Source organism: Equus caballus, chromosome 9 (genome assembly GCF_041296265.1).
Source record: "Equus caballus isolate H_3958 breed thoroughbred chromosome 9, TB-T2T, whole genome shotgun sequence".
Lineage (NCBI taxonomy): Eukaryota > Metazoa > Chordata > Mammalia > Perissodactyla > Equidae > Equus > Equus caballus.
Window position 1 is genome coordinate 62768786 of NC_091692.1, and position 22752 is coordinate 62791537.

General features: G+C 40.2%; 1 protein-coding gene across 8 annotated transcripts in view; it reads right to left on the reverse strand.

Annotated features, from left to right (window-relative positions):
- The window catches only part of NCALD (neurocalcin delta), a 389505-nt gene that overhangs the window by 266346 nt on the left and 100407 nt on the right, over positions 1-22752 (reverse strand). For 4 of the 8 annotated variants that reach the window (XM_005613236.4, XM_070222463.1, XM_070222461.1 and 1 more), the window contains exon 2: positions 4557-4608. The exons of the other annotated variants lie outside the window; for them this stretch is intronic. The gene's annotated coding sequence lies outside the window, so the exon portion shown is untranslated. The remainder of the gene's footprint in view (positions 1-4556; positions 4609-22752) is intronic. 8 annotated transcript variants of the gene reach the window in all.

Here is a 22752-nt window from a genome sequence, read left to right on the forward strand (position 1 = left end):
GAATGAAGCTATTCCATCTTGCTGTTCCTGTCACTGCAGGCAGGTATTTCCTGAGAAGGATAAAGGAGGAATGCCAAGTACGGCCAACTCAAAAGACCAAGACAGTTTAAGTCCTCTCAGTTTTCCTGTTAAGTTTTGACTTGTGGTTTTATTGCCTTCTTTTGATTCAGCTTTCACCCATTTCTGACTGGCATTTTTATTTACAACCAAAGTTTCCTTTAATACTAGTGGCACTTCAAAAGCTGCAGCAGAGCTCAGCAGCCACTTGAGAGAGAGAAAGCCACAGAGAATATCACTGCCGTCCTACCAGTGAGAAAAGGCTGCAGAATCAACAAAATCATAACTTGTATCGAGCCCATGAGAGAGCTAAGGTTACAAGACAACCAGGTGAACTAATTTAGAGAAAGACATGAGCCTCCAAGGAGAAATAGGACACACAAACTGTCACCTTTGATAAAGCACAGTAGGAAGAGGTGGCCGTCATAAAAGCAGGTAAGAAGAAAACAGCTGAAATTTTAGTGAATTCTTCCTTAAAGGGCAAGTATGGGCTAGTACAATAGTATGGAATCCCTGGGAGCCTCTCTGGAACTTTTTTCCATGGGTCTCCAGCAGGTACTCAAGAGAAGGAATAGGGCAGGGTTGGAGACTGAAGAGTGTTCCCTTCAGGGGGGCACAGGCAAGGAACCCCATCCACTTCCCAGAACTTTGTTTCCCATTAAGCATAAGCTCTAAACCATGGGAGAGGAGCAGAAAACCTTCCCACTCCCAAGGTTCAAGCAAAGCTCCACTGATTCTTGGGAAGGGTAGAAGCAAAAGCCATTAGCCCTGTTGGAAGGACAAGCAACTCTCAGGCCCAGGATCCAGCACTGACACAAAGAAGAGGTCTGCTACCACTCAGGGAGGCAAAGGCAAATCTCTCGCACCCAAGACACCCACAGATATGAGGCAGAGACTGGCTGCCATGAAGAGGAACAGGAACAAGGACAAAGCCCCAGTCCCAGGGCCTAGACACACAGGCCTGCCCAAGACTGAGGCTGGACCAGGACAACTGAGAATCCCACCACCACAGCCACAGCTTTGCACTTAGCAATGAGCAAGAGCAGTCCACTGCTAAGAGAGGAACACAAACATGGAGAAAGATCTCCACAGTGCAACACGTGGGAGGGGTCTGCTGAAAGCTAAGGATGGAGTTTGGATAGTGAGAAAAACCTCTGGCCCACAGGCCACACTAAGCATGAAGTAACTACAGTCCACCGCTGGAACACTTTGGAGTCTTGTGGGCTGAAGACAGCTACAGCAATCAGGAGCCCAACCACATCCCAAATCCCTTCTAACCACTAATCTTGTCACCTACTAACAAGATTGACTCAACCCCTCTCACATCAATAGCTTTGCAAAAGAAGTGTGCCCATTTCTGGATAGCAATATTATTTACTTTATTATCAATTGCTCTTCTACCAACAGTGTCCAACATCCAATTAAAATTATGAGACATTCAAAAAACCAAGGAAAAACAAGCCATTGTCAAGAAAAAGCAACCAACAGAACTAAAGAGATGACCCAGATATCGGAACAATCAGACACAGACTTTAAAACAGCTATGATTAATATGTAAAATGCTCTTGTGGAAAAGAAAGATAAAATCGAGGAAAAGATGGAGAATTTCAGTAGAGACATGCAACCTATAGGAAAGAATGAAGTAGAAATCTAGAAATGAAAATGCAATATCAGAAGCAAAGAATTCCTTTGATAGGCTGATGAGGAGACAGGACACAGTTAAAGAGAAGACTCAGTAAACTTAAAAATAGGTTAATAGAAATTATCCAAAGAGAAAGGAAACAAATTTTTTTAAGTATCCAAGAGCTGTAGAACAATATCAAACCATTGAGTATGCACATAATTGGAGCACTAGAAGAAGGAGACAGAGAGAAAGGTGCCAAGTAATTAAAAGGGAAAAGGCTAGCTTTTCAACATGTGGTGCGGGAAAATTTGGACATCCATATAAAAAGTTGAACCTTGACCCTTACTTCACGGCAGATACAAAAATTATCTCAAAATGTGCCATATAACTAAATGTAAAAACTATAAAATTTCTAGGAAAAAATAAGAACATCTTGGTATTCTTGATTTTATCAAGAATTTCTTGGGACACAAAACTGCTACCCATAAAAGGAAAAAAAAAAAGATTAATAAATTGAACTTCACGAAAGTTAAAAATTTCTGCTCTTTGAATGACACTTTTAAGAATACGAAAAAACAAGCCACAGACTTGGAAAAGGTATTTGCAAAGCACACATTTGATAAAGGGCTTGTACCCAGAATATATTCTAGTGTAAATCGATAATAGAAAGATACCTAACCTAATTTTTAAAATGTGTGAATGATTTGAACAGACACCTCACCAAAGAAGATATGCAGATGTCAAAGAAGCACATGAAAAGATGTTCAACATCATTAATCACCAGAGAAATGAGAATTAAGGGAATAACGAGATAACGCTACACACCAACTCAAAGTGCTAAAATTACAGAAACTGATAATACCAAGTGCTGAAGAGGCTGTGGAGCAACTAAAATTTCATATATTGCTGATTGGAATCTAAAATGGCACAGTCACCTTAGAAAGAACTGGAAGGATTTTTTTTTAATAATGTTAAATACATACTTGCTACACTTACCATATGACCCAATGATCCCACACTTAGTAATTTACAAACTATTGGTACAGGCAACGACATGGACGAATCTCAAAAACTTTATGCTGAATGGAAGAAGTCTGAAACAAAAGGCTATATATAATGTGACTATTCATACATTCTGAAAAAAGAAAAAATCTCGGGACAGAAACCAGATGAGTTGTTGCCCAGGGCAGCAGGTAGGTCTACTACAAAGGGGCACTCTTTCAGGAGTTGGATATGTTCTGCATCTTGATTGTGGTGGTTACATGACTGTGTACATTTGTGGAAACTTATTAAACCATTCATTTCAAGAGAGTGAATTTTATTGTGTGTTAATTATACCTCAATAAGCCTAACCAAAATAAATAAATAGATAAATAGTGCTACAGCAACTTGGCACTTGGTCAAATGCATATCCACGTGGAAAAAATTGATCTTGACCCTCTACCTCATATTACACACAATAAAACCAATTCCAGATGCATTGCAGATCAAAATGTAAAAGTAAAATAACATAGCTTTCAGAAGAAAACAAAAAACATCTTTGTGATGGTGGAACGGGGCCAAGATTTCTTAACTAGGACACAATAGTGCTAACCACAAAGGAAAAAACAGATAATTTACACTATTTTAAAAGAATTTCTGTTCATAAAAAAAGAATGAAAAGGTAAACCACAGACAATCCAATTTTTTTCAAAATGCTTGAATAAGCACGTCACCTTTTTTTTTAAGGCTTGAAAGGGCTTTTCACAAAACAAAATGTGTAAATGGTCAATTATTATATAAAAGTGGGCCCAACTTCATTAGTCTATGGGGAAATACAAATCAGAACTCTCATGCACTCCTGGTTGGCATGTAAATTTTTCAAATAATTCAACCATTTTGGAAAACTGTTTGATAGTATCTGCTGAAGCCGAACATATACCTACCACATGATCCAGAAATTTCCCTGCTGCGTACATATCCAGCAGAATGCGTATATATAACCAAAAACAAACATACCAAAATTGACTCAAGAAGAAACAGAAAACCTAATAAGTCAGAAATTAAATCAGTAAGTAAAAATTCTTCCCTCAAAGAAAACACCATGTATTCCATTATACATTCAAGTACAAGTAATTCCAAAATTTTGAAAACCATTCCTGACAAGGGAACTACCAGAAAAGAAAGTTTTAAAAATTTTTTATTGGGATAGCATTGGTTTATAAGATTATATAAATTTCAAGTGTACACTATATTTTGATTTCTGTATAGATTACATGGTGTTCACCACCAAAAGTCTAGTTGCCATCCAGAGAAAGGAAAATTTTATCCAGTCTCAGGACTAAAACTTAGCAAACCAAATCTAGGCAAGTATAGAAAGGATAATGCGTCAAGACCAAGTTGGTTTTATCTCAGCAACACAAGGTAGCTTAACATTAGAAAATCAATTAATGTAAATTACCATGAACAGATAAAAATCATTTGATCATCTCAGTCAATTAGAAAAGCATTCAATAAATTTAACATCCAGGTGAACTAATTTACTTTTAGCAAACTAGGAATAGAAGAGAAACTTCTTAATCTGATATAGACTATTATTTAAGTCCCTCCATCAAATGATGTACCATAATTGATTTGCCTACTCTTGGATATTTAGATTCTCTCCTCTTTGTTTTGTTTTATTTGGCTATTATAATTTACGCTGTGATGAACATCTTTGTGAAGGCCCATCAAGTTGTCTAACCTCTCTGTGTCTCAATTTCCTAAGGTAGAAGATGAAAATCAAATAACTCATAGGGCTATTGCAAGGATTAAATAAAATGTTGGATTTAGGTCTTAGGGAGTCTTGGGAGAAAAACATGGTTTATAAACCTGAGGAAAGCTTCTCTGTATTTACCTGTGGTAGATCTCTCAAAGCACACTGCCAGCTCAAGTCAGAAGAAGTCACTCTGTCAAAAATAAAGAAAGTTATTGTCCTAGGCTATCGGGAACTAAGGATATAACGTCTGAGGAATGCAATCAGTGATGGGGACCATCGCTTGTTTCAGGATTCCCTTGCATCATTTGACTCTGCTGCCCATCCTGGCTTCCATCCTTCTAATCAAGTGAGGATGACTACTACTATGCTCGCTTCATCTGCCTTTAACTTACAACACTCCATTTTTGCACAGCAGCCAGAGTGATAATTCTGAAACTTGAGCATGACACACTATACCCCACCTGAAACCCCTTCCACAACTTCCTCTTACCCTTGGGATAAAGGCCAACCTCCTTGCCATGACTTATAAGACTCTTCATCATCCAATGCCTGCCTACTTCTCTAGCCTTGTCTCTCATCTCTGCTCCACTCTGTGCCCAGCTACATGGACTTCCTTCAGCTCCTCACTCCTTGCCACCTCCCAGCTTTAAACTCACACTGCTCCCTCTACCAGGGCTACATGCCCCCTTCCCCACTCACCTCCACCTAACTCCTACTTGTCCTTCCATTCTGCACTTAAACGTCACTTCCTCAGTTAGGCCATCTGCTCCCCTTGACCTTTTTAAGCTCCCCTATTTACATTTCCAAAGAAGGCTACACGTTTTCTTCTGTGACATCATACATGCAACTAATTGTTCAATATACCTTGTCTTCCTTGTGAGCCCAGGTATCATGTCTGTTGTGTTCACACTCTATCCTCATGCCCAGCCCAGCACTGATCTCACAGTAGAAATTTAGTAAATATTTATTGGGTAAAAGAATCATTAAACTCATTCCTCAGTCCTTAGCTTTCCAACTCATCTTTTGATTCATACTGATAATAGACTTCCTACTTCACTACCATATACCATTGATTGTTAAAATTCACTGATTGTAAGAGACAGTGCTGTTTTATAAACAATAAGAAAAAAATGGTTACAAATTAAACTGTGATACAACACTAAGATTTACATTTTTTATTTCATACTGATTGAAAGAGCTCTATTAAACTTATTTAGGCATGGGTTTTATTATATCCATTAAAAAGGAAAATATGAAAATTTAAGTGAAATAAATCGGTTAGGTATTCTAATATAATTTGGTTTAGGCATTCACATTCAGAACGCACTCTTCTGAATCACTTTCGAACTGATTCGAAACACAAGGTCCAACGATTGTGTTTTTCCACACAATATTGCCCTCTGCCACCAAGAATATTGGTGATGCTCTTAAAAGAGTGCTCAAGTATAATATTTTGGATTTTCTTCTAAGCTTCTGATACTTTTCCACAAGTGTTGATGTTGGCAAGAAAATCTTACTAATAGATGCCAGCAGAAAATTCAGTCTACACCCAGGACTCACAGTCTTTTCTCAGATGGTCATCAAATGGATCGCTGACTGAAACAATAGGGGTTTCAGTTATCTTGTCAAGCAAACGGAACTACCAAGTCCACACATGCACAGGCAATGCAACTACAGCACAGCCATCACGTGACCAACTCAATGAAAGATGCTTTCAGTTGTACAACACATCCTGATACCAACATATTAAAATGTGAGAAAAATAAAACAAGTCTTAGAATCAATGAAATATGAGAAGTTAACAAAGACTCTTCAGAGAACTCAGGAAAGTTAGTTAAAAGAAGAATGCAGATCCGTTCTCTCTGCCTCTGCCTCTGTCTCTATCACACGCACATACACACTCATTCACTCACACATGGTCAAAAGCATGACGGGAAATTCTGATTTCTCACACGTTGGAGTGGGGAGATGGGTGCACAAGGCACGGGGCGGAGGGGAGGGTGGGATATAAATTTAGCGCACATTCCTCTGGCCAAGCCCTGGCACCAGGTGCTTCCTCCCTGGAGGAAGAAGGCATTTCCTGACTTCGGCTAGCCCAGGCATGCCCCTGTGGACAGTGGCCCCCCAGGGGACTCTCCTCTCCCTAACTACTTTTTAACCTATTAAAATACTGTTGGGTTTTTTTTCTGCTTCTTATCCTTTTGTGTGTGTGTGTGTGTGTGTGTGTGTAGTTAATAATAATAATAATAATAATAATAATGATAGTAACATGAGATCTACCCACTTAAATTTTTAGCTATATAATACCGTGTTGTTAACTATAGGCACAATGTTGTACAGCAGATTTCTAGAACTTATGCATCTTGCATAACTGAAACTTTATTGAACAGCAACTCCCCTTTCTCCCCACCAGCCCCTGGCAACCTCCACTCTACTTTCTGCTTCTATGAGTTTGACTACTTTAGGTACTTCATAAAAGTGGGATCACCCAGTGCTGGCTTATTTCACTTAGCATAACGTCCTCAAGGTTCACCGATGTTGTGGCTTATGACAGGATTGCCTTCTTTTTTAAGGCTGAATAATATTCCATTGCATGTATACCATACAATATACCAATTTTAAGGATACGATTTTTAAATAAAAAGAAGTTTCTTAGAAATGTGACATCACATTAGAGCAAAGCAGACTACGGTGCCAGAGGTTTCCTCATCCCTAGTCCAGCATTCTAGGGCCTCAGGGTCTCAGTTGGTGAATACTCAACCATGGCTGGGAAAAGGAGGAGGGAGGGGACACCACTGGAAAAGCCAGTGGAATGCCCTTTGCCTCAGTTACCTCATTCGTCAAATGGCCATATTCGGGGTCCCAGCAGGAAAGAGATTACACACTTAAATGGGAGTTTTAATGAAGGAGATTATTTATAAGATGTGGACAGGGTTAAGGAAACCACCAAGGGATGGCACAGCCAGTTCCTCCCATAGCCAAATCCAAGAGAAGCCAGAGGGACTTATCTAAGACCACTGATGTGACCCATGGAGACCAGACTCCCAGGACTCAGAACAGCACAGAGACGGAGGGAGAACGGATCAGGAAGGACAGAGAATATCCAGTACAGATCATCTCTGAATTCCCACAGACTTCCAACATTCTAGGACCATTTTGGTATAGAGTTAAGCTTTGCTATAGCAAGAAAAAGTTTTATTTCCTCCAAAGATTTGAAGAAAATCCACCAGGATGAAGTTTCTCACCATTTCGTGTGCTTAGCTCAGATAGCTTTCATTTGCTGCTCTTAGAAACAGCTCAGATTGAGAACATCACACTAAACAGTCCCTATTTTTCTTTAACTGAGCTCTTAAAAATGTAGTGGAATTCTTTTTTGAGCTAGTAATTGATGTTTCTCCCTTCTTGTCTTACCCCCTGAGACCCTCCCCTTTTCCAGAAGGAGGCTCCTGGTGTCCGCTGCCTCACAGAAGGCAGAGAAAAGGCTTTTGGCTTTCTAAACTCAAGCACTTAGAGTCTCAGAGCACAGACGGCATGACAAGCCAGAGCAATGCTTTCCATCTGCTCCCGCCCCCAACTCCACACCAGGACCAGAAAGATTATTGTGTGTTGGGGAAAGTCTGCAGAGAAGGCCAGGGCTGAGTAGACATCGTGGTTCCTGAGGAGCGGGTTGCTGAATCCTTTCCCCACCAAGCTGAGACAGTAAATGGTAAGCGCCCAGGAGTTCTTTTCATCTTCTCACTGACAACGCATTTTCACATCTCCCATTCTTTCCCTGGACTGGCCCATGCCCTAAGCACCATTTTGCCCACTGCATGCCCACCCTCCAGTAGCAGCGAAGTTGCAGGATTCACAGGAGTAGTCAGTTCTAGGACAGAGGTGTGAGATTTTTAATTTCAAGAATCAATGATCCTTTTGAAAAGTTTCATTTTGATAAATGGTTGCTTCTAGGGAAGTTCCTAGTACCACCTACCCTAAAGACCCAGGCAACGACGCTGACCTGTTTCTAGCATCTGTACTTTCCTGAATTTAGAGGCAATGCCATGCAACAAAGTGCATGGGGTTTTGCTGTAACTGTTACACAGATGTCCAACTGGGCGGCACCAGCCATTAGAGAGACGTCACACCGTGCTGTGAAAGCTCTCTAAGGATAGAGGGGAGTCACACTGGCTTAGAACAAAAACCCATTTGAAAAAAAAACAAAAATAAATTTTCTGAATAAAACATGTCTTTTCTTCTTTCAAAGGAGTTAGATTATTTCCAAGAGGCTTTATAAAGTGAAGGAAAACTAACTTCTGGCAAATAACAAAGTGAAAGAAGGAGGGAGGCTGCCATCCTACCCATTTTAAAGGAAGAGTCTAGCTGGACTGGAGAGTTCAGTAATTAGCTGGGTGACTGTGGCCAAATTGCTTAACCTCTCTGTGTCTCATTCTTCTCATCTGCAAAAATGCCAGGGGTTTGGATGAAGGTCATTATGGAGGTCCCTTCCAACTCTAAGGATATATGACTTTCAAGCTGGAAAAGGGACTTTCCAGTTCTGAGTCCAAGGATTTGCCATTGAAAAATGAAGCAAAGAAGGGAGAACTGCCACTATCAGCTAACAGGGCTGTGGTCTGACATATAACAGAAAAGAAGTGCTCTGCGGATGCTGTCATCCTGGTGCCTTGACACGTTAGAGCTGCACGCGCATTTGGATGAGACCATACAAATGGCTATTCCACGCATCTCAGGAATGCCCCAGCCATATTAGGAATTCTCTGAAGTGGCTCCTCTGTAACAGGCTGCTCCTGACGCGGCCATTTCAGTCAGCTTTGAATTCAACTCTAGATGAAAACATTACAACTGATGATTTGTCAAATGTTCAGTTTAATCCTTGCTGCTCTTTTTCCAGAGTCCTTAAGAGTGCCAGATGTTATACTTGTATATTTAATGGGAAACTGAATAGGAAAAAACAAAAAGCCTACTTGTAATATTTAACTACTTTTGAAAACCCACCATCTAAACATACCAGAAATAACACATTTTCAGAACTGTGACAAAGTCAAATGTCTCTCAAATACAAAAAAAATAAGTCTGTCATGAGTAATTCAGAATCGAGCAATCTGTCGTTGTAAAATGCAAGCACTCCTTTATAAGTAGTTTGCTTGCAACGCTCTCAATAAATACTATGTTAATATACCAAAAACATCCAGAGAGAATTCCATCAACTTCAGAAAACATGCACTAATCAGCTATTTAAGTAACATCAGGCTGGAGCTCCCACAAGCTCTGAGCACTTCTCAAGAACAAATCTAACTCATCATCTACCACCCAAACTGTCCCCTCCCCTTGCTGTCCCTTTCCACTCATCACACAAACCAGGAAACTGAATATCATTTAACACTCCTCCTTTTCCTCTTCTCCTCAATAACCAAATGCTATATAGGTTGTGCCTACTGAGCACCTTAGCTTTCTATTCTCCATTCCTACTGCCACTGCCTTAGGTCAAGCCTTCATCCTCTATCTACTGGCAAGATCTTCCAGCCTTCAATGTCTTCAGCTAATTCATCCACCCCTGAGGTTCATCTTTCTCGAATACGCATTTGATGCGCCATTCTCCTGTTCATACACACTCATCAATGTCTTCCTGTTACTTATAGGAAGAACACAAATTCACCATGGTGTCCTCCCTCACATCCCAGACTCCAGCCTTGTCTAATCGCTTACAATTTCCACTGTTGTGATATTAGGTCTCCACGTCTTAAGCAATCCACCCCTCCACATTCCACCTCCAACAGGGTCCATCTACCAATTCTGCTTCTTTCAAGATGAAAACTCCTCACCCTGGGCCTGCATGGTCTGTCTGCTGCCTCTCTCTTCACCTGGCACTACCCTCCTCTTCCACTGCTCAGCTCCAGCTATACCAGCCCTCATGGGGGCTGCTTCTGCCCTCGGAGTGGTCGTTTCCCCATGGCGGAGGCCCTTTCCCAACTACTCTCCACTTGCCTAACTTGAATCATTCTTGGGGTCCCAGGTCCAATGTGTCTCCCTCAGAGAGAACTACTCTGATTCCTCTCCCCAAAATTTGGTCCTTCTGCTACATACTCTGTAGCCTACTATTCTTTGCCCTTATTGCACTTATCACAACTGATGGTTATGTTTATTATTGTGGTTATTGACCCTAACCTCTGTGAAGTAGAGACAGTTCAGGTCCAAGTTTACCCCCAGAGGCTGGCACAGTGCCCAGCACTCAACAAACGTTTTTAAACCAGTGCATGGTCTCTCCGGCCTCACTTCTTCGAGGAATAATTTTCTGCTCACTCTCACCATGCAGGTAACAAGGACCGCTTCCTCTCCTGCAGCTCAGCTGTGCCCTGCACAGACTAAAATCAGAGCACCCGTGATGTCTGATGCACTGCCATGTTGTTCTTCTTCTATTAGACTGTAAACTTCTTGTGGGCAAAAGTCATGTGATGTCTTTGAGGCATAAGAATCCTTAAAACATAATAAAAGTGGTACAGAGAGGGACCTATGTCCTTAGATACTAATTTGTAGGGGTGCCACAAGAATGGCAACAAGATAATTTTGCACTTCAATTTGCATTTTAGATTTTTTTTTTCAACATCAAATAACAAACATGAAGATACTATGCTTATTTGTTTATGGGTAAATTCTAGCTAGCATAGAGAAAAAGGGCACAAATATATTACATTGCTCTCGGGTACCAGGTACCCTCATTATGCCGCTGATCTATCCCCAGCATCTAGCATAGCACCTGCATGTTATAGGTGTCCAGTAAATGTTTGATGAATAAATGAACAAAAAATGAATAGTAGAATGAAAAATGAATGGTTCTTACCCTCAAAGATTACTATTTAAAGAAATAAACAACAGACAGTTCAAAATTTTGAAATTATTATAGGCATCTCATATTAGGTTGAACCAAATGAAATTGCTGCTTTTGGAGGGCAGTTTCATATGGTTAATCTAATACTTATGTGCAGCAATGTACATACATACATTTTTGCATCATGTTTATTTATCATTTCTATCCAGTTGCACAAGATAAGCTGTGGTGCAAATAAAAGACCCTGTAACTAGGTAAGCACGTGTTTTGGTTTGCCTGACACCACTCTGGTTTAAGCCTATTGTCCTGGAATAATTGTTTCACTATAAATGTTTCACAATCAAAAGTGTCCCAATTTGGATGATAAAACTCTATAATCTGCTAAAAATTTTCTAAGAAGTTGTCAGGCTTGAGATCTCAGCCATAAGAAAGCTTTATCTCTCTATGGACATTAAAACTTTCTCCTTTGAAGAGAAAGGCGTATATATGATCAGAATAAATACTGGTTTCCCATGAGGCCTCATCTTCGAGGACTGTCACATTCAGGGAAATATAATAGAAAAGTAATGAATAAGTGAGCGTAATCTTTACTGGTTTTTGAAGAATACTAAAGAGAATCCAACACATAACTCACATCAATACTTCTTCAAAGCTCCTTCTACTCCTTTCTGAGCTCTCACCTCTGAGAGCTACTGGGTTGCGGTGGGCACAGGGTGGAAGCTTGGCTTTTCCAAAGCCCCAGGACCAGCTTCCAAAGCACACATCTCTCCCTTACCGCAGCCCATTAACCCATCTCCATGTTCACTATCACTGAATTATAAAAAGCAGGGAGCAGATCTGGAAGATGGAACTTTCCTTAGAGAAGAGGGGAGGGGGAAGAAGCTGACTGGGTAGAGGCAAAATTCTCTGAGGGGGAGAAGGGGAAGAATTTCAAACATTGCATGTTACTAACATGTGTTGCTCACACACACATACTCCCCCAAAACAGGCAGAGAGGCTGTGCAAGATTAAAAGAGATGAAACAGACATAAGGGATCAAATGGATTCTGGATCCAAAAACTGCTTGAGGACATTTGTGGAATTATTTTTAATTGTCTTGGGTGTAATAATGATATTGTAGTTATAGAGAAGAATGTCCCTTTCTTAGGAGAAGCATATAGAAGTATTTAGGGGCGAAGTATCATGATGTCCTCAACCTATATTGAAGTGTTTCAGGTAAAGAATGTGGACAATTATATATCAATCTTGCTTAAACAAAAACTTTAACCTATGCGTTTATATATGGAGCAAGTGAGAGAGAGAAAGCATGCAGCAAACTGAGACTATGTACTATTTGGTCAACTTTTCTGTAGGTTAATTTTAAAAATAAAAAGGAACGAAAAATAAATAGATAATAAGTAAATACATAAAGTCCTTTCATATGTGTAGTAAGTAGTCCATACAATGCCCAAATATTCTTTGAAGCTCTAACTGCACTGACAGGTGGGAAACAGTGCCCACAGCCCTTCATGTTGGGAGGAATTGTTTATTAAACCCTCAGGGAACCCAACTCTAATGGGAAAGTAATAGCTTCTTGGCAGTGCCATTAGGGACGACTAGCTCTGGGAGGAATCAAAACTAACCTCTAGCATTTCCTGATGGCCTCTGCAAAGTGGTCCCTGTCCCTAACACAGGGTAGTCTCCTTTCTGTGAACTTCTTTGCCCAGCATATGTGGGTTACACCACCCCTCCTGCTAAATGACAGAGATTCAAGCATGAGTATGATGCAGTCCCAGTCCTCCAGTTACGTATTCCAAGGGTAATCACTGGATGTATTGTTCAAATAGATCAAGATGCTTTTGAGAGTGAAAGGGGGTGCAAACCAGACAGGGTGCTGGGATAACCAATGTAAACTGGGACTGTCCTAGGAAAATTGGAACTGTCTCAGAAACATTTGGATATATAGTCATCCTCTTTATCCCCCATGAGTGGGTGTATCAGACAAATACATAAACAATAGCAACAGCAATCATTAACCATATAACAAAAGAATACAAAGCAGCAGCCATAAACAAATTGTTTGGGAGTTCAAAGGAGGGATAAAGTAATTCCTCTGGAGGAATCAGGGAGAAATTCATAGAGGAGGCGGAATTTCAAATTGTTCTTAAAATAATAAAAGAGTTTTCGCAGGTAGAGATGGAAGGGAAGGTGATTCCTAATATAAGGAATTGTGTGAGCAAAAGCCAAAGTAGGAGAGCATGGGGTACACCACAGAAATGGAAGCAATCTAGTATAGCCCATCTGAAGAGTTGTCCAAAGGAAAGACAAGGAGATGAGCGTGGAGAGGCAAGTTGTAACCACAATGAAAAGTGCATACTCAGTCCAAAAGGCAAGAGGGAGTCACTGAGGGTTTTGGGAAGTACTAAGACTGCGGAGGGCCTTGACTTTCAGGCTAAAGACTTCAGGCTGGAGAATCCGACAGATCTTTTACAGAAGAGTGTAAATCCACATTAGTCAGCCTGCAAACACGAATGATATAAACCGAAAGAAAACCGTCACAGACGTTGATGTCATAAGCTTCTCAAAATCCCTTTACTCTCTCTTGTGGGTGGTTCTGTTTGGTGTGCTGGGTCAAGTGTTACTCCTTCTGTCAATTTTTCATTGTAAATATTCTTATAGGAGCCCTATTGCCAGAAAGTCGCTGTCACAGAAACAGAAATGAGAGAGTTAAAATGTTCCTAATTCTCCAACCTTGAGAACAGAAAACACAGCATTTGAGCTCAGGGAAAAGCAGTTCACCAAGAGGCGAGGGCTGTGATAAGTTTCCTTTGAGGATGGGAAATTACAGTTTGAAGGCACAGCTCATTTTAATGCAAGTCCTTCTACATCACATGAAGAATCTGGAGGCAATCTCACATTTAATAGGATTAATTATATTTTTTTCCCAAAGGTTAATTTATAGATATTTATTGGACTACATAGAGAATTTCGGGGGGGGGGGGGGCGGAATTAAAAGACAGTGTTTCAACTGTTTTCAATTTTATCCCAGATATTTGACTAGACAAGAACACATTCTCATAGAAGGATAAGTCATTCTGCAGAGAACTATTAATATCAAATCTTTCCGGAAAAGGTGGACAACATTGGCAAAGCAATCTCATTTCCAGAGGAGAATGGCCCAACAGGAAGCCAGTGCTCTGCTCTCTAAATACAAAGCCAGGAATATTTGTAAACAGAGCGCACATATTGCCTTTCTACAGAGGGTGTGCCCGGCTCTTCAAAACATATTCCCTGGCCAGCTAAGGCCAAGAACAAATGGGAGAAGGGTTTATCTAGAGAAATAGCTCTTGAGTTTTCAGTCCAAGGAATTTTATATCTACAAAGGATATCCAGGAAAAATAAACAGGAGCCCATTTTAAGAGGCTTCTACTGGGCTTTGAGCTTTCAAAAAGATAACTGTAATTCAACGGAACCCATCAAATATGATTAAGTCCACAAGGTCATGCATGTATATACACCTTTGGAGGATGAAAGGGAAGCAATTCATTATTTTGAAACTCGGTAAATAAAGGAGAAGAATCAAATATTTATCTTGTCTCTCCTATATGACCTGTACCACCAGGTGACCAAAAAGTACATGAGGGGGTGCCAGCCCCGTGACCGGGTGGTTAAAGTTCTGTGTGCTCTGCTTTGGTGGCCCTGGTTTACAGGTTCGGATCCCAGGTGTGGACCTGTTCTGCTCATCAGCCACACTATGGAGGCACCCCACATACAAAATAGAGGAAGAATGGCACAGATATTAGCTCAGGGCTGATCTTCCTCAAGCAAAAAAAGAGGAGGATTTGCAACAGATGTTAGCTTAGGGCGAATCTTCCTCACAAAAAAAGAAGGAAATGAGGGGAAGCAATTCTTTATAAAAATATTCCACCTTACAAATGAATAAAATAGTCTAAATCAGAATATCACCTTTTAACCAACCCCAATAAATAAATTAATCTAAGCATTGAGCAGCAACAATTGTTAACATTACAAAAAGAGGAAGAAGACAGACATTATGTGCTTCCTGATGGAAGAACACTCTTATGGTGTTGCCAAAGGAATTGTATCTGAGTCTGATTAAACCTCTAAATCCAGCTACCACGTTGCAGGAAATACAGAAGACAGAGGAACCCAGTGAAATGTGCCATGAGTATGCAATCAGCAAATCCAGACTATGAGAAAATCTACAGGTCAGAAGGCTGGGTTCGTACACAGATAAGAAAGGGATAGAGTAGGAATCTATAGATTCAAAGAAGGTGCATCAATTTTTTTAAATGAGTAAATTCATTTAAAAAAAAACCTATTAAACCATAGCATCTAGGGACGCACATTTGGGTGACTACTATAAAAGCCTGGATAATAGTTCCCTACGAAGGGAAGGAGTGGATCATGACTGAGATAGGGCTCACAGAAGGGGCTTCTAGAGCAGCTGGCAAATCTCTACTTCCTGACTTGGGCATCTGTTACAAATGTGTTTGCCTTATGGTAATTTATTAAGCTATACATTTGATTTGAAAGGAAGGTTCTATCTGTGTTTTGTTCTACAATGAAGTAGCTTGATTTTTTAAAAAAGAAAGAAATTTCCAGAAAACTCCTTAGAAGCATGCAAAAGCATCTAAAGAAGCATCTGATATTTTCAAATTTTGGGGAGGTAAAATAGATTTAAAAAAAGTCAATAATGATCCCTATTGGGGGAAGGTGAGTTAAAATATACTCAACACATTTCTATGATCAATACTAGAAAACAGTCGGCTAGGAAGGAATATAATTCAACTAAGAAAACTCGAAAGGAAAGATGTTCCTTGATATGTAGAACTCTATGGCCTCCATTCCCAGTGAATCCCCCATGATGCCCAGAAGTGCTGTAGTCCATCTCCCATGTACAGAAGGGGATGGTGCAACAACCCTGGGGCAAGCCCTATGTAAGAATCACAACTTAGAACACTAGTGTTTTGGAACAAAACCAGCCTCTTCTGCTAATTTTCTTCCTCTGAGGAACAGCTGCTGATTTTCCCCTTGAAAGCCTGCTCATAGGCTCTTGGGGAGGCAGAACTCCTGGCCTTCGACACCTGATGGCCACATGACCTGAGCTGCCCACCATAAACTAACTGTGTCATTTGATCCATCAAGCCATAAAATCAGTTACGTGCAGTCACACTCTGTCACCAAGTGGAAATGGTATATAAGGTGGGTCTGTAGCAGGTCTTAAAAGTACAAGTAAGTTGCATGATTAGATGACTCAGATTCCTATGGCCACCTACTCCTGCTCCATAGCTTTCTCTCTCTCACCCCACACCTACAGCTTCATGAGCAGTTCCCTGTAACCAGTTGACGGTGGAAAAAAAGACTTAGATATGTTTTACAGATGATTCTCTATTATATATCAGCACTAGCTGGAAGTAGGCTGGCGCATATTCACTCAGGGGTGGCCCTGAAAAATAGTGGAGAAAGAAAATCCTCCCAGTTGGTAGAACTTCACAGTATATCTGGATATCCACTTTGACTAGACTGAAAGATGGCCATAGGTACAAATCGATACTAACTCATAAGTTAATGACTCGTCCAAAAGGTCAGAGAATTAGAAAGAACAGAATTGGAAAATGAGTAAAAATGAAGACTAGGGAACAGGTATATGGATGGCCTTTTGGAATAGGGAAAGGGTACGAAATATTTGTATCACATGTGCATGCTCACAAAAGAGCATCCAACTGCAAAGGAGGCTCTCTATAAACAGGTGGACAAGATAACACATTCTGAGGATGTCAGTCAGCCTTTTTTTTCCAACTACCCCAGTGTTTTCTCCAAGGACTTATCTTCAGACTGCCCTCGGCAATAATTAAGCAGGCTATGCATAGACTCACCAAGGCAAATCTGGCTACCACCATTACCCAGGGCTCAACACCCCAACATCAGGAGCCAACAGTGAACCCCAGTAGACCAGTTAGCCATCTGATGGAAGGTTGATTAAATTGGTCCCCTTCCATCATGGAGGGGGCAGAGATTTGCCCTTATTGGAATAAACACATTCTGCATATGGATTTACCTTTTGCAAGCATCACTAACCACATACTTAGACAAGACCTCATTTACCATCATAGTACCCCTGACAACATTTCTTCTGACCAAGTGCAGCAACTGGCTTGTGACCATGAAATTCTCTGGTCTTGGCACATGCTCCATTATCCAGAAGCAGCTGCCCTAGCAGAATGGTGGAATCACCAGTAAAGGCTTCATTATGTCACCAACTGGGAGGCAACACCTTGAAAGTCTATGGCACTATCTTATAGGATGCAGTATATGCTTTGAATCAACAACCCATAAAGGGTGCTATTTCTTCCATAACCAGAATACATGGGCCTGGGAACCAAGGGATAAACTTGGAGGATATGCTCTTATTACTACACCTAATAACCTAATCACAAAAATTTTGCTTCCTGTCTCTGAGATTTGGGGCTCTGCTGGTTTAGAATTATTAGTTTCCAAGGAAAAATATTTCCATTGTGAGCACAAGAATTGTTCCACTGAACTCCAATTTGAGACTGCCCCCTGGTCATTTTAGACTCCGCATGCCATTGAACCAATGGACAAAGAAAGGTTTTACTGTATTTACTGAGGTGATTGGTCCCAATTATTAAGATGAAATAGGATTGCTGCTGAACAATGGAGGTGTGAAGGATAATGTCTGTAATACAGAGAATTCTATGGGGTTCCATTTATTATTTTCATGTCCAGTGATAAGGTTAATAGAAGATTTTACTAGAATCTTTACTAGAATTTTACAGGAATGAAGATTTGTGTCAACCATCAAAAAAAGAATCCTTACAAACCAAAGGGCTAGTTAAGGAAAAAGAAACACGGAAGTGGATAAGGTAAGGGAAGAACACTATATAGCTACACATATAGATCTATATATGTAGATCCTATACCTATGTTTATCTATATCTATAGCTAGCTAGCTAAATAGGTAGGTATAGATATAGATATAGTTATAGATATATATCAATTACGGCCTTGTGATCAGTTACAGGAATGAGAACTATAGCAACTATATGTATTTTCTTCCTTGTTTTTTATGTACAAATTTGTATTCATAAATCATTTCCCCCTTTTTCCTTTTCCCTATATGTCATATAAGGAGTACTGCTTAATAGTTAACTTTACAATTTAGCCTTTTGGGTTATAAAATAAATAGGATTTTGACTAATCTATAAAAGGAATTAACATCATCCAAATAGGGATGCATCAACTGACAGAACTTTGTAGCTGCCTCATCAGGAAAAGGGTGAGCACGCCTTCATTTGTGAAAGGGGTAGTTCTATCACGTTTACATGTGGGTAGAAGGCTGCATGTGGATGCATAAGGGACAAAGGGGTGGACTGTGCCTAATAGTGCCTGCTCTCACTCAATTCCACATTCACTCTTCTATGTACTTTCCTCTGACAGCACGCCACATTTCTCAGAATAACTCACCAGTTGGCTTCCCACTGGGTTCTGTCAATTGGACACTAGCAGGAAATTGGAAGATAAGAAGAAGGGCAAAGCATTTTAGCTCCTTTGGATTTGTGGCAGTGCCTGCAGTAGCAGGGGCAGTGATGACACCAGGGCAGGCTAATGTGGGTCCTGAGCCTGTGCTCAGGAACCCTGGTTCTCACAGCAGAAGTGGATGTGAGCCAACTGAAAGCAGACACTATTTTGTACTTATGTGTCCCCTACGGCGCATGGCCTAGGGTGAAACTCATAGTAGACACACAGTTATTTTGTCTTTATTGTGGTAAAAAACACATAACATAAAATCTACCATTTTTAAGTGTACAGTTCAGTAGTATTAAGTATATTCACATTGTCGTGAAACAGATCTCCAGAACTTTTTCATCTTGCAAATCTGAAATTTTACACCCATTAAATAACAACCCCCCCGCCCCCCCCCCCCAGCCCCTGGAAACCACCACTCTACTTTCTATTTCTATGAATTTAACTGCTTTAGATAAGTAGACATAGGATTTTTTTAAATTTACATAAGGCTAGAATCTCAGAGTTGAAAAAAAATCTTAGCAGTAATCCAGTTCAGGGTTTTGCCCAGTGCGTAGGTCCCACCTTCTTCATCTTAAATTCAGTAACCTCTGCTTTTTGATCACCAGATCTCTGCTGGAAGAATCCCAGTGACTGCTTCAAAAGGGCGCGCCGTGCTACGAGCGGACGCGTGTTGTGATAAGAGCAGTTCCTCCTTACATTAACCTAAAATGTTGAACTTCTACCCATTGATCTTGGTCTATTTTCCAGAACAGAACATGCTTCCTTCATTTTCCAAAGTTTACATGTTTTTGTGCTATTTTAGAAACACGTTTTTATCACATGTGTTTTAGTCTGCCATGAAACAGCAAGATTTGCACAGAGAAAATCAAGAACACAAATTAAGAATGTCAACTGCTGTTGATACTGAGCACCCAACAACAGTGTAGCACGTAGCCAGAGGTCTCCACAGCCAAGGGGAAGGCAGCAGAATTCAGGAGCTAATTAAAACAGTGAATCAGCACTCGTTCCTGAGGCCTGTTGCACATCCAGGCCTTAAGAAATAAATATTCCACCACATATTCACAAGATTACTCAAAGTTTCTCATTAGGTGCCTACTTAGCTCTTTAATAAACCAAAAGATTCTCTCCCAGGTAGTCACAATATTTACCATAATGCAAAGATGAAAACTGTCACTAATGAAATTGCATTCACAAAACCCTACCAATTCAAAATGATTTCCGAAGTTACAGAGGCAGGATATGGTCTCATTCTTGTAGCATTTCTACCAACGTTCATGACAACCCCTCCCCCGAATAATTGCACGATGTTATTTACACCATAAATTGATACTGTTGTTATAGAAACATAACCACAAATAATAATAACAAAGAATTTGAAGAACATGCAGACTGACAAAATGTCTCTGATGGAAAATCAGAGGCTGGACTAGCCTTGGTCGAGAACTTGGCTATAGGGGGCCACTGCCTCTGTTGCATGTGATATATGCGTTGAGCAACTTTCTTCATCATCTTCATCTTCATCATTGTTGAAAGGACTCAATATGTCTTTGATATAGAAGAAGCATTTAATGTCACTTTAAAAGAGAAATGTGAAAATAAGTAAAGGCCAGGAAACTATAATTTATAAAGAATAAATGTAAATTGCAAATAAAGGTGGAAAGGTATCTATCTGGCTTATAACCAAAGTAATGCCAATCAAAACAACATAAGATACTATTTTTGTCTCAACAATTGTGGGTAGGTGGAAACAGACACTTTGGGTACTGCAGGTGGAAGTGTAAACTGTTAAACCTCTCAGAAGATTAATTTGCCAATAAATAATAGAACCCTTAAAAAGATTCATATATTTTGGTCCAGAAACATTATTTCCTGGAATATAGCCTAAAGAAATTATGGGAAAAAATGAGCACACAAAAACGTGTGTACAATGGTTTCATAATTTGTAATAATAAAAAATTGAAAAACCCAAATATCAAGTAATAGATGATAACATATAAATTACAGCTCACTCAGAAGATGGAATTCTATGCAACCATTAAAAAAAGCAATCATTATATAGCACTTATCACATGCAAGGTCTATTCTAAGTAACTTTTAAATACATTAACTCATTTAATCTTTACTATTATCCTATGAAATAAGTACTACTATTGTCCCCATTTTACATAGAGAAAACTAAAGCATAGAAGTTAAGTAACTTGCTCAAGGCCACCAAATTAGACAGTGCTGAGCCAGTATTCAAACTCAGGCAGTCTGCTCTGATCCTAGACTCCATGGTCTTAACCATCAATCCACTGCACTATAGAAGAATATTTAATGCCATGTTTAAAAATCTCAAAATATACCTGTAAAACGTTTTTAAATGAGGTTACTAAATTGTTGCGTGTATGTATATATGTATATGTAATATCCTCCATATGTATGCCAAAATATCAACAGCTGTTATTGGAATTATGGGTTTGTTTTTAATTTTCTTTTTTCTTCTATTTTTCCAGTTTTGTGTTTTGCAATTAATATGCATTACATTTATAATACAATATACACATATACACACAAGAATGCTCTCAGTACCATCATTTAAGTATTCCTGATGGGCCACTGGCGTCAGCTTAGAACTTGAGAGGACCCAATTCTTAACATGACTATTTGAGAGAAACTGAGGGCTTCGTATCAATTTACCTCCTTCTTGACTATGAGATGTAGTTGTTGTTTTTAAATCTTCATGAAAACAAAAGAACAAAGGATCTACCCTGAGCTGATAGCACTTCGTAAATAAAAACATCTTATATCAATAAAAGATTTTTATTACTTCAATATCTAAAGTTTCAAATAGCCCCATCGGTTTCCAAATAAAGTCTCTTTATTGCCCGCCTTCACCCCCTAAGTCACATGAGTTTATCAGCGTGCAGATATTTAACTTCTCAGACAAAAGTCCCACCTGATGAGGACAGTGCTGCTCACCACAGGGCCTCGTGCCTGTGACCCACGGGGACTTCCTGATGGCCTCTGCCTTTCTGCACTAAGCTGATCCTGGAGCTGCCCCATGCTGATTCCCAACTGAATCCATTTTGAGATCTACATTGCCACCAGGAAAGGGCAAGTGAGATGCGACAGAAACTAAACCAGCACCTACCCACACAAACTTTGCCACGCAAAAAGAAAACAATTGCCATTGGTCAGTGAGAGAGCGTCAATAGTTATAACTCCTCAAAGAGCAATTCCTACTCTGGATAAGAAATCTTTCTCCCATAGTACTCTGCATGGGGCTTGCAGAGTCTGTAAGGAACAGGGAGAGCCTCTGAACCTACAAAGGATGCCGCACCAACTTTCATCAGGATCAAGTCCGTGAACTGCCTGGGCAATTTTCACCACCTGTCATTTGGTGGCCTTGATTATTCCCATGGCAGCAAAGCCCCTAGAAGCCCTAAGTAGAAGATCTCTAGATTCTGCAGCGTTAACTGGAATAGCACAGAAATACATTTCGGTGGCATATCTATATTCATTAGTAACCCTTTCCATAATTTTCTCACAATTCACTTTAGCAATGTTGCTGAGACCCCTAGGGGCTCCAAAATCACAATGACTGTAGTGAGCAGAATTCTAAGATGGCCCCTAAGATTCCATCCCCAGGCATACACACCTTGTATAATCCCCTCCCCTTGAGTGTGGGCGGAACCTATCAATATGATGGGCTGGGCACTTCCTCGATTAGGAGACATTACAAGGCTAATGGTGATGGGATTGTCACTCCATCCTAGCCAACTAGAGAGATCTCAGAAGTCGGAGGCATGCACTCCTACTGGGCTGGAAGAAAGCAAAGTGCCTGTGGAAGCCACTTGGCAAGGAAGTGCAGGTGGCCTTTAGGAGCTGAGCGTGGTCTCGGCCAAATGCCAGCAAGGAGACAGAGACTTCAGTCCTACAACTTCAAGGAAATGAATCCTGCCAACAACCAGGGAATTG